The following is an 11,078-nucleotide window of genomic DNA, read 5'->3' on the forward strand; positions in this document are numbered from 1 at the left end:
AACTTCAATTAGGATGAGTGTAAGGAAGCTACATAAGAAGACAGAAACCTGCTAAACCTAAGGCCTGATTCTAGAGTTCCTATTCATGCTGAATGGGACAATACACATATGGGTTGTTGAGACTGGTCCTAGTTACTACAAATTAAAAAAAAATCTGGTGCAAAGGATAGGCAGTAACTACTTGTAGGCTATGTCCTCACTACGGGGGGGTGGGGGGTTGATTTAAGATACACAAATTCAGCTACACGAATAGTGAGGACGGCAGCAAATCGACCTCTGCGGCTCCCCCGTCAATGGCGCTTACTCCTACCTGCGCTGGTGGAGTACAAGCTTCGATTCGGGGATCAATTGTCGCGTCCCGACGAGACGTGATAATTCGATCCCCGAGAGATCGATTTCTACCTGCCAATTCAGGCGGGTAGTGAAGACGTAGCCATACAGTCTCAGCTCAAGTATTTAATGGTACCAAAAATGGGACAATTACAATAATCTTCAAACATAAAATCTTTGCTTTTTAGTATTCCACTACTTATAAAGCCAATAAAGGAACTTGTATAAATAAAATAATTTAATTGCCTACAAACAATATTGGACCAAATCTTGCTCTCTTATACAGCAGTATACCCCCATTAAATGTAATGGGTTGTAGCAGTGTAAACAAGCAGGGTTTGACCCAATGAATTCTGGAAAGCAGTGTTTATAAAATTACATACTACATAATTTTAAAAAGCCACCAATGGCTGCACAGCTCAAACAATAGCACTGAGAGCTTTTCCAAGAAACATCACTTTAAAAAAAATTCCCATGTTTGATAGGACGTGAGGGAATAATTAAAAAGTTAGTGGTAAATATGATGGAACACCAAACCAGTCTGAAGTCCAGTGTACACTCTGTAAATATGGAAATCTGACTGAAAAAGACTCAGCAATCCCTTATCTATTGTTGAAATGTTAATTCTCCATAATGTGAAATGATTCTGCATTTACAAGAGACAAGGTGGTTGAGATAATACCTTTTATTGGACCAACTTCTGCTGGTGAGAGAAACAAGCTTTTGAGCCACACAGAGCTCAAAAGCTTGTCTCTCACCAGCAGAAACTGGTCCAATAAAAGGTATCTCATCCACTTTGTCTCTCTAATATCCTGGGACTGGGACACATGCAGCTATTCTGCATTTTCAAAGCAAATGACAAAAGGTATTTTTAATACCTCTACCTCTAGGGTTCTTGGAAGCATGTTAGTATCTAGCTTGTGGCATTTTACAACATGGTCTGCTGTTTAAATATGAACAAGTTAGAAGCTGGGGTCAAATTATAATATGTGAAGTTATGAGTCTGCAGATAATTGTACCCGCAGTGAACTGCATGTTCAACCTTACTAGTCAGACATCTAATTATCTGATATGCAGACATAAAAATATAATATTTGCACCCAGAATATGCTGTGGACACAAAATCAGAAGTATGGTACTGCATACAAAGAATCTGTGGCTACCTCAGAAAAGTGTGATGGAACCACTGCCTTTCAGTTCAAAGATTTAAGAATATACCCCATAATCTACAAGTAAGTAATGGTTCTCCCCAAGTACCTGCTGATCTTCAGTTCAAACATTGTTGTGCTAGCTAAACTCCACAGCATTTGTAGTAGGTTGTGCAAATTTAATTTCTTTACCATCTTTGCTCTTTATCAGTGTTCAATAATGCTGCCGATTGTAGAAGTGTAATGTTTTTGCAGTTGTATAGTATCTTCCAGCTGCAGAGCTCAGAGCACTTTACAAAGATACTTATTACTATTGCTTCCTCAACTGATGGCAGCAGGAATGGCCAGGCCACTACTCCCATGATATGCATCTGAATAGATCAGTAGATCCATATAGCTAAATAGGTCTATTGTTTGTGCCTATGACCTGCCTTCATTATGCTCTTGTGCAAAGGGGTTCTGTAGCACTCAGTGGGCTCCAGAGTCTGCCTGTGTGGTCTTTCTTGCATTACATCCCCACTTGTATGCTAGGACTGTGGAAAGTCATCTACAAGATGGACCTGCTGTGGCCCACAGAACTTCACACTTATTGGGCAAGCTATACAAATACATACTTAGAATATATGGTCTTTTTATGACTGTGGAACTCTCCTCATTTTCAAGTCTCCAGGGATTTGCTCAGCCCTAATATCCATTTACTCCTCCAGCCATTCCTTTCACCTTTCTAACTGTAACCCCTCTTTCTAGTGTAGAAAGGAGGATCTATTCGATAGGTATGGGATTCAAGAGACCTGGGTCCAATTGCTGGCTTAGACTCCCTTAGTAACAGTGGGCAAGTCATTTAATCAACTATGCCTCAATTTCCCGAGTTGTAAATGGGATAATACTACTTCCCTACCTCATAAGGATACTATGAGGATAAAATCTTTTAATGATTGTGAAGCACTGAGATTACTATAAGGGCTGTATTAGTATCTCGATTTCTGTTTCTTCACCATTGGGGTTCACTGACATCTTTGCTGGCCCATTTCTCAGAAAGTCTCTCTCTTAGTAGCAGCCATTTTATCTTTTCCATTCTTTCTTCAAAGGCTTCATTTTGGCACTAGCAGTTTAGTCCTTTGTGTGCCAAACGGTATATGAAGCAAGGACTTAATAGGGTGAAATTCAGTCCTGTACAGAAGGTTGACAGAGGCATGTGATCCTGTGCACCACTTACGTCCCACTTAAGCCTTCAAAAATGGTTTAAGTAGAATTTAAATGGTGCTTTGGTCTTGTGTGAGCTTTCTGTGCAGGACTGAATTTTACACATTGTGCATGTCCATATGGGACCCACAGTGCTGAACATTCATAGATACCAGTTGTCTAGACCTTAAACAATAATTTAAACAAGTTATTTCTTATTTGTTTTAAAGAAAGCTTTATTGGTAGGATTATATCTTGCTTCATGTTTCTTAACTCTTTTGCATGCCTGAATAAAAATAAGCCACTCTTGAGCTTTGATTTAACAATGACACATTAGAAATTGAAACATGTGAAACATGCCCGTGTTTTGCAAAAATAATTCTGCTGAAATTTGCTCTGTGCTTACGCTGTCTTCAGTGCTATAAAAATTATTTCTTCTTTGTCTATGTAAATTCTGCAGTGATTTATTTTCTTTCTTCTGTGCATTTTGCACTCATTTTGATATGTCTGTCATCAGAGCATTAAAAAATCATAAAAAACCCCCCTTTGTGCTATAAAAGTCCTGACAGCACAGTTTCAGCTTCCTTTATTTTTTCCTTTCTCATTCAATTCACAGTCAATGTTGGAAACATCAAAGTCTGTAGACTATGGTTCATTTTTTTCTAGATCTTTTATTTAGCATGCGTTTCTAATAACTACTTGATAGCCAAAAAACAAACACACAAAAGGTATCAAGTTCCTTTTTTGAGTTTGCAAAGAACAATAAGATGTTGAATTGTTGTCTTCAAGATTTCTCATAATGAGAAGTTTGCAAATGACTTACATCATTCTTAGACTTGATCGATCATATAACTGCTAGTTAAAATTATATTGTACACACGGATTAGGTAAGGAATAATACAATGTTGTGTTTTTAACTGGTCGGTTAGCCAGTTTTGCTGACATCATTCCCATGATTACATTCAGTAGCTCCAGTTTACATTCAGTAGATCCAGAATGTTCTTGAATTCCCTTTTTCAAGGGTACAATGATTAGGGTACAGTTTCATGACCCAAGTTAGGAGCAGGTATGCAGGGTCCTCCAAATAAGTTTGCATAGATGTACCATACAGAATAATATCATTTCTGGGGAATTAAGTTCCTTCTTTCCCCTTCAAGTGCAATCCTGATCTCCTCAACATCTTGATGTCGTGAACCTTTCCAGTGTTTCTCACGTTTGTATTCATGAATCTCCCTTCTGTGCTCCACCTAGCCTTGCAGAACAAGTGACAGTAAACTTTTCAGTTCACACACTCGCGTGCCTCTTTTGGTGGACAAAGTATTGGGATATGCATGCCATCCATAGCCGCTGCACAGTTGAAAATCCCTATCCTTTCAAATCCAATTACTTCTGGAACTTATGGCAACCACCCAGGACTGGTGCTTCCATTTAGGCGACCTAGGCGGCTGCCTAGGGTGCCAGGATTTGGGGGGGCAGCAATTCGGCGGCGGGGGGTCCTTCCGTGCTCCGGGACTCGCCGCCAAAGTGCCCCAAAGACCAGGAGCACGGAAGGACTCCCCCACCCGCCGCAGAATTGCTGACGACGACCGGGAGTGCGGAAGGACCCCTGCCTAGGGCGCCAAAAACCCTGGCGCCGCTCCTGCAACCACCTGTGGTTACATCAGTGTTAATTGCCCCACAAAGCTGCCACCATAACACTGACTAGACTCTTTCCAAATGAAAGCGGCTTTCAACTGACCTTTAGCTGTCTAGTGTTGCCAGCTTCCACAGGGCAATAGCAACCCACTTCTGAACTGCTTTGGCTTCCCTGGATCAAGTGTTCTGGTGCTGGAAGTTTGGTGCAAACTCCTTATACAGCTCCATGAAGTTGTTTCCTCGTTCTGAAGCCACTGCTAATCATCCAAGGCTTCCAAAATGATGTGATCTTACCACATTGTGCTGGTTTTCCTGCACCAGAAGTGATGTCCACCCATAGGCATACCACAGCAACACCAGCATTTACCATGTCTGCACCATGTGATCTGAATGATCATTGATCTTCAGGATCAGACATGTTTGATTGTCAGAAAATTCTGTCCAAGTTCTATCCAGCATCTTGCTGATAGTTATCCAATGGAGTAAGCAATCTGCTCCTGCAAACAGGAGCAGGAGCAAAACTAGATAATCATCCCATTGCTCTATGTCTTCAGCCAAGTTCGTGGGGAGCAACATGATCAGGAACTGCAATCAGCAAACATGAAAGTGGTGGACAGCACCAATAACACACAGCAAAGAGGTTCTAGAATGTCTCCCTGTCTGCACAAAACCCTGAGATGCATCCCTGAAATGGTAGTACTAACATCACATAATAGCACCAGTGTAGACATGGGTATATGTGTGTACACGGCATTATACCCATGTCTAGCACAACATAACGTGGACACTTTGTGCAAGTGTGTGGAGCAACATGGTCCAATATTTGAGTATATGTATCAGTGAAGACAGACTTATAGAATAGTCCCTTATCAAGGACAAAATATTAGTTAAACCCTGTACATTGGGAAGCGAGTTGTGCTCCTCTGCCCTGTTACAGTACTCTATATTTATAATGGAGCAGACAAAAATACTACATCTGCACACCCCAGAGCTTTGGGGTAGTTCTGAACTTTGTGACTTAAGCCAAACAGGCCAATGACAAAAAAAATTGTACCATGTGTTAGTAAAGTGGCACTTTTTAGGCTCAGAGAATAGATGAGAAATGCACTTAAAAAACAGGAGTCCCCCACAACTTCCATTTGTCTTAAGTTTTATTGCTAGACATTACATTCCAGTTCTAAGACATTTTGTCATCTGCAATTTATTATGGGCTAGATTTTGGGTTGGACTACATGCCCATACAAGAGTATAATCACTAAAGAATTCTCATAGTTCCGCACAGCCTTCTCCTACCTTGGGTCAGGCAAGTGGGGCAGCACCCCCACCCCACCCAGCAGGTGGGTGGGGAGAACATGAAGCCATGGCTTTCCCCTCAAAAATGTGGGGACCAGCAGAGCTATTTTTTGCTGCTGATATGAAACAAGAAAAATTTACTAAACCCCTCGAGCAAGTGGGACAGGGAAGGAATTGTGTCCCTCTGAGCCTGGTACTAGCACATGTAGAATTTCATGATGGTGCTCACTAACTGTCTTTTAGGTGTCACTGTGAACAATGGTGACTCCCATGACTACCCCCCCCCCACCCCCATTGGTCTTGGAACTCTTCCCCAGGCTCATTATTGGGATCAGGGTAGCATCCTCTGGAGGATACTACTCTCCAGTCCTATAAGTCTTCCTAATTGAATGTTATTTGATGTGAATTGTGTGTTAGTAAAGTTAATTATGCAGTATGTTTTGAAGAATGTTTCCTTGTACGGTGGAAATGTCAGTCTCATTAACAATCATTATTTCCTGTCGGTAAACAGGAGAAACTTTGAATGAATGCTAATTTTTGCTTAGATTTGTGCAGATGCATATAAATGTTTTGTTTATTTGTATCTGAATCATTAGAATGATCTTTCTTTTCCCTTTCCAAGTTTTCTTATCCTGGATCCAATCCACAAAAGAGAAACTGAAGCTCTAATTTAAGGCCTTGAGTGGGTCAACTGGACTCTCTGCTTCCCACAAAATTGAAGCAGGATGGACTCCAGTTCATGTAAAAACTGGTCTACCTGCTAATTAATCTATATCCCAGAAAAGGAATCTAAGCAGCCTCAAAGTGCATGTTAGTGATGTTAGTCCTCAATTTCACCAGAAATCTGATCCTAAGCTACCTTCTAATTCAAGGATGTGACATTGGACTGAAGCCTTGGAAGAAGTGTGAATGCAATTCCTTACTGAAATAATACAGTCTGCTTTGCAAGACTCAGTTTCTAAGGCACTATTGGAAAGCAACTCCAAAACAGAAAAATTGGTCATGTCACCCTCCCCTCCCCACCCAAGCCCAGGACCCTCTTCCCTCAGGGAATGCCCCTGCTGCTTCTTACTCCTCCCTGCTGGCAAGTCTCTTTATCTCATTCCCTAGGACCTTTGAGGGAGCCCCTGCCTCCCCCATTGTGCTCCTTACTTTACCCTCCCTGCTGGTAAGCCTTGCCCTCAGATGATGGGTACATCTTGCTTCTTGGCCAGTCCCCGGCATTGACAGAAGTCACTGTGGTTTCTGGAGCCTGCAGGTGAGGGCCCAGCATGCTGCACACAAACAGAGCAGGACCCCAGTGCTGGCCAGGCCATGGCATGCTCCCAGCCATAACGTAGGTGACCAGTGGTTAAGATTGCTTTGTGTCGCCACATGCACGCAGGAAAACGCTCCGATACAATACATCTTTTGACCTTCAAACTGCCGGACTGTTCAAAAACCAGCTGGGTTACAACTGTGTGACTTCTTTCACAAACTGTATCCCAAAAATCTTTACGCTGTTAAATGATACACTTACAGTTCTCCAGTCATTCTGGTGAAGATAAATTGACATGACCTGTGTCTAAAACTGCCAATAGGCTGAGTGTTAACAAAATTAAACTAAGAAGTATTGGCCAGTGAGACAGCTGTATCTAGTAATGTCTTTAAAACCTAAACATTCCCAATTAATGCCTGATGGTTAGTTTTTTAAATCTAAGCACTTCTAAAATACTAAGGCCTTGTAAAACTGTAAGAAAAATTAAAATGTGTTCTTGTGAAAGATTAGCAAGAAATGTGAGTGTAAAGGAGAGGAACACTTGGGGGAGCCAAACTAACTTTCTTTTTCTGTATCCTGACCAAATTCGCAATTCTATAAAAGGTTTGGATTTAATGAGAGCCTCTGGTTGAGGGTCCTTATAAGGCCTTTGAAATCCCTAATAGAGGAAAAATTGTCTTACCTGTTCATTTCTCTCCTGGGTGGCAATCCTCAAAGATGGGTGGTCTGCAAACTGAAAACGAGGCTGATCCTCCTACCCTATTAATGATGTTTTTGAGTCACCTGTCCAGATTAATTCTGCCAGAGTTTAGTAATGAAAAATGGGGGAATCTTCACTATAATATAACAGCTAAATAAAACATCAAAGAGCATAACTCCTATTATGAGCAGGAATAAAGACAAACAATATTGTGTGTGAGCTACTAGAACTCAGTTTGGCTATAAATAGAAAGATAATGGGGGGAAATTAAATTTTAAAATATTCCCACAACAATATTATACATTCCTATGGGTGGATCAGCCAGCCAGCCATGCTTTCATCAGAGAAAAGAAATAAACAAAGGAGAGTATTTCTTTTTTTCCTGAGTGCATGGCTGGGAGCCCAAAGTGATGGTACAGGTCAGATCCTCAGCTAGGGTAAATGAGCATAGCCCCACAGGCTTTATTGGAGCTACACATTCATGTCAGCTGAGGATCCAGCTGCATGTGTTTAGCTGATATTTTAATGGCGGGAAGGAGAAATTTGAGAACTTTTAAAAACATTATTTAACTGTGTCAGGCCGTAGTTGGACTGATGGGTTAAAGGATAGCAACACATTTGAACAGTGATGTCATTAGTAAACAGCAGGGGATATTCCATGTACATGGATATATTTCATTCTGCATATTGCGTGTAATTGAAATGACTTTTTATCAGACAAAAGGCAAATGTATGGCAACAGGAATATGAAAGAATCCATATATGCTTGCTTTGATTTGGTTATTTCGGTGCAAGATTCCCATTAATTTAAAAATATGTCATTTTAAGGATAACAGTGCAGGAAACCATTGAGTTCACAATCACAACATAGTTTAGTTTCACTGTCTCACGTGAAGATTTGCTAGTGGCAATGCAATAGTTTGTAGGGTAAAACTCACAAGGGGAAATCCAGCATAAGGAATCTTGTTTTTCCATAATCTGAAGGGGAGTCAGAAGGAGATTTTCTCACACTAAAACCTGAAAAAATGAGGATGCTTGGATGAAAGGTAAGTATTTGGGATGATTTTTGAACTTGTTAATTCCTTCCTAATGATGTCAACGTAATGTAAGTTAAATGTATTCAAATGGAATTTGAATTACACTAATACTGACATTTAATATCAACATGTATAGGTTACATATATTTTTGTGTGTGTGTCTATAAAAATAATAGATCCAAGCACTTAATTTTGAACAGACCTACAATTTAGAAGGCAGTTAGCAACATTACATATATAGCAGCATTATGCTGCATTCATTCTGTCATTAGAATAGTTTAAAGACAGGGAAAGGTTATTCTTTATTCTTACACCATCAATTTATTATTTGATATTTTACCACATAAATTATACTATATTATTATTCTCTCTTCTAACTGTTTGCTTGCATCACAAAGGTAAGTTAAAACTATATCCACTCTTCCATTATTAAAATGTTCTTGAGTTGCTGTTCTCTACCTGGCTATAATTATTATTGATATTCTACCCACATTTTAATTTTTTTACCATGCTGTTGAATAGAACAATTTAAACTCTGTAAATCAAAGCAAGTTACAAACCAGCAGATTAAAGGTACAGAAATCATGTCCTAGATCCTCAAGGGTTTTAGATGCCTAACTCCCTTTGAAATCAATGGGAGTGAAGTGCCTGAATACCTTTTGAAGATCTGGGCATATGTGTGTACCAGTATACTTAAGATAGCATCAGGGATCAGTGTTACCTTAGCTTCCCAGTGAACAGTGTGTTCCAAAGTTGTGTATGAACTATTCCTGATAGGAAAAATAGCTAGCACATATGTATTGTCACTGTACTACAGGTATTTCATAAAGCATATTGTAACCTGCTTTGGAATACTTGAAGTTTTGGATTTACACTTTTTATTGGCTTTCTGCATCATAGTTGGTAACAGTATGAGGCACTGGGAGCCCAATTTTCTAAATCAGGCATCCTATTATTCCCAGATCTTGCAATCATATTGGCACTTTGATGCCGAAAGTAAATAATTAGGTTCCTTGGGCAGCCAAGTTTGAAAATCGAGCCCATATATGTAACTATATATCAGAGATATAATATGTATCAAGCACCATAACATCAAGTAATAAAAATCTTTACTCTCACAGTTCATAATGATGATACTAATGTGTACAGATTCTGAGAATTAAATAGTTCTCTCATAAGAAGCCTTCAAATAAGAAGAAGGAAATAAAAAGTACTTTCAGGAAACTGGGGCAAGATGTATTCAAAAGAGTTTCTAACGGAGACTCCTCACCTGTGTAAAGCTACTCTTGTATATTAGTGTTTGCAGAATTGGGGCCTGCAGTTCTTGGCAGATCAAGAGATATGATCATTGCAGAATCTCAGATGTGAACTGGAAGACAAAGATCTAGTATAACAAGTTGTTTTTAATCAATAAAATACTGCTCTATGTAGATGCTAACATATTTTTCAGTAGTTCAAAGTCTCAATAAAATCATATAAACTTCAAATTTGAAAATGACTGACTGATGATAGATGTCTGCTAAATGTCAAGTAAACAGCGCGTACGCTGTCTGCCACTAAACAATATCACAGGTAACCACAGGAGAATGAATAATTTGAACAGTAGGTGGCATGGTGTTGAAGAAAATTAAACCTTTGGGGTGAAATCCTTGCCCTATAGAAGTCAGGGGCAAAATTTCCCCATTAACTTCAGCTGGTCCAAGATTGGTGTTTTGGGAGTTATTTTAGATTAATCCTTGACATAATATGATCAAAGGGATTATTTTATAGGAGATAAAAATTGAGTAGGGTATCTGTTTGATAAATACAATGTGTAGCCTTTAATATTTGGATAGCTAACTGACTATGGTTGTATAGTCCCATACTACCCATATGCTTAAAATTTGGTCCCAGTTCAAGAAGGTACCTTGTGCCTAAGTCCTTTTGAGGACAGAACTAGATGTGAGTACTGAAATCTGTTCTTACTAAAGTAACTCCAGATTTATAATGAGAACAGATGTTTGTCCCCCAGGATTTCTTTCAACTTGCATTGTCTAGGATTTTAAGGACTTCATTGTATTTATAAAGGTGCACCATTTTTCACTTTGGCATTGGCTACACTTATGAGTTACAGCGCTGTAAAGCCACCCCCAGTGTTGTAACTCACTCCCCGTCCACACTGGCAAGGCATTTGCAGCGCTGTATCTCCGTGGTTGCAGCGCTGCATGTACTCCACCTCTCCAAGAGGAATAGCGAGTATTGCGCTGCCACTGCAGCGCTGCGGCGCCAGTGTGGCCGCCCAATGCGCTGTGAATGGCCTCCAGAATTATTCGGCAGTATCCCACAATGCCTATTCTAGCCACTCTGGTCATCAGTTCAAACTCTACTGCCCTGGCCTCAGGTAACCAACCATGTGACCCACCCTTTACATTCCCCAGGAATTTTAAAAATCCCCTTCCTGTTTGCTCAGCCCGGCGTGGCGTGGAGTGCTATCAGTGAATCTTTCCAGGTGACCA

Source organism: Malaclemys terrapin, chromosome 8, assembly GCF_027887155.1.
Source record: "Malaclemys terrapin pileata isolate rMalTer1 chromosome 8, rMalTer1.hap1, whole genome shotgun sequence".
NCBI classification, from domain to species: domain Eukaryota; kingdom Metazoa; phylum Chordata; order Testudines; family Emydidae; genus Malaclemys; species Malaclemys terrapin.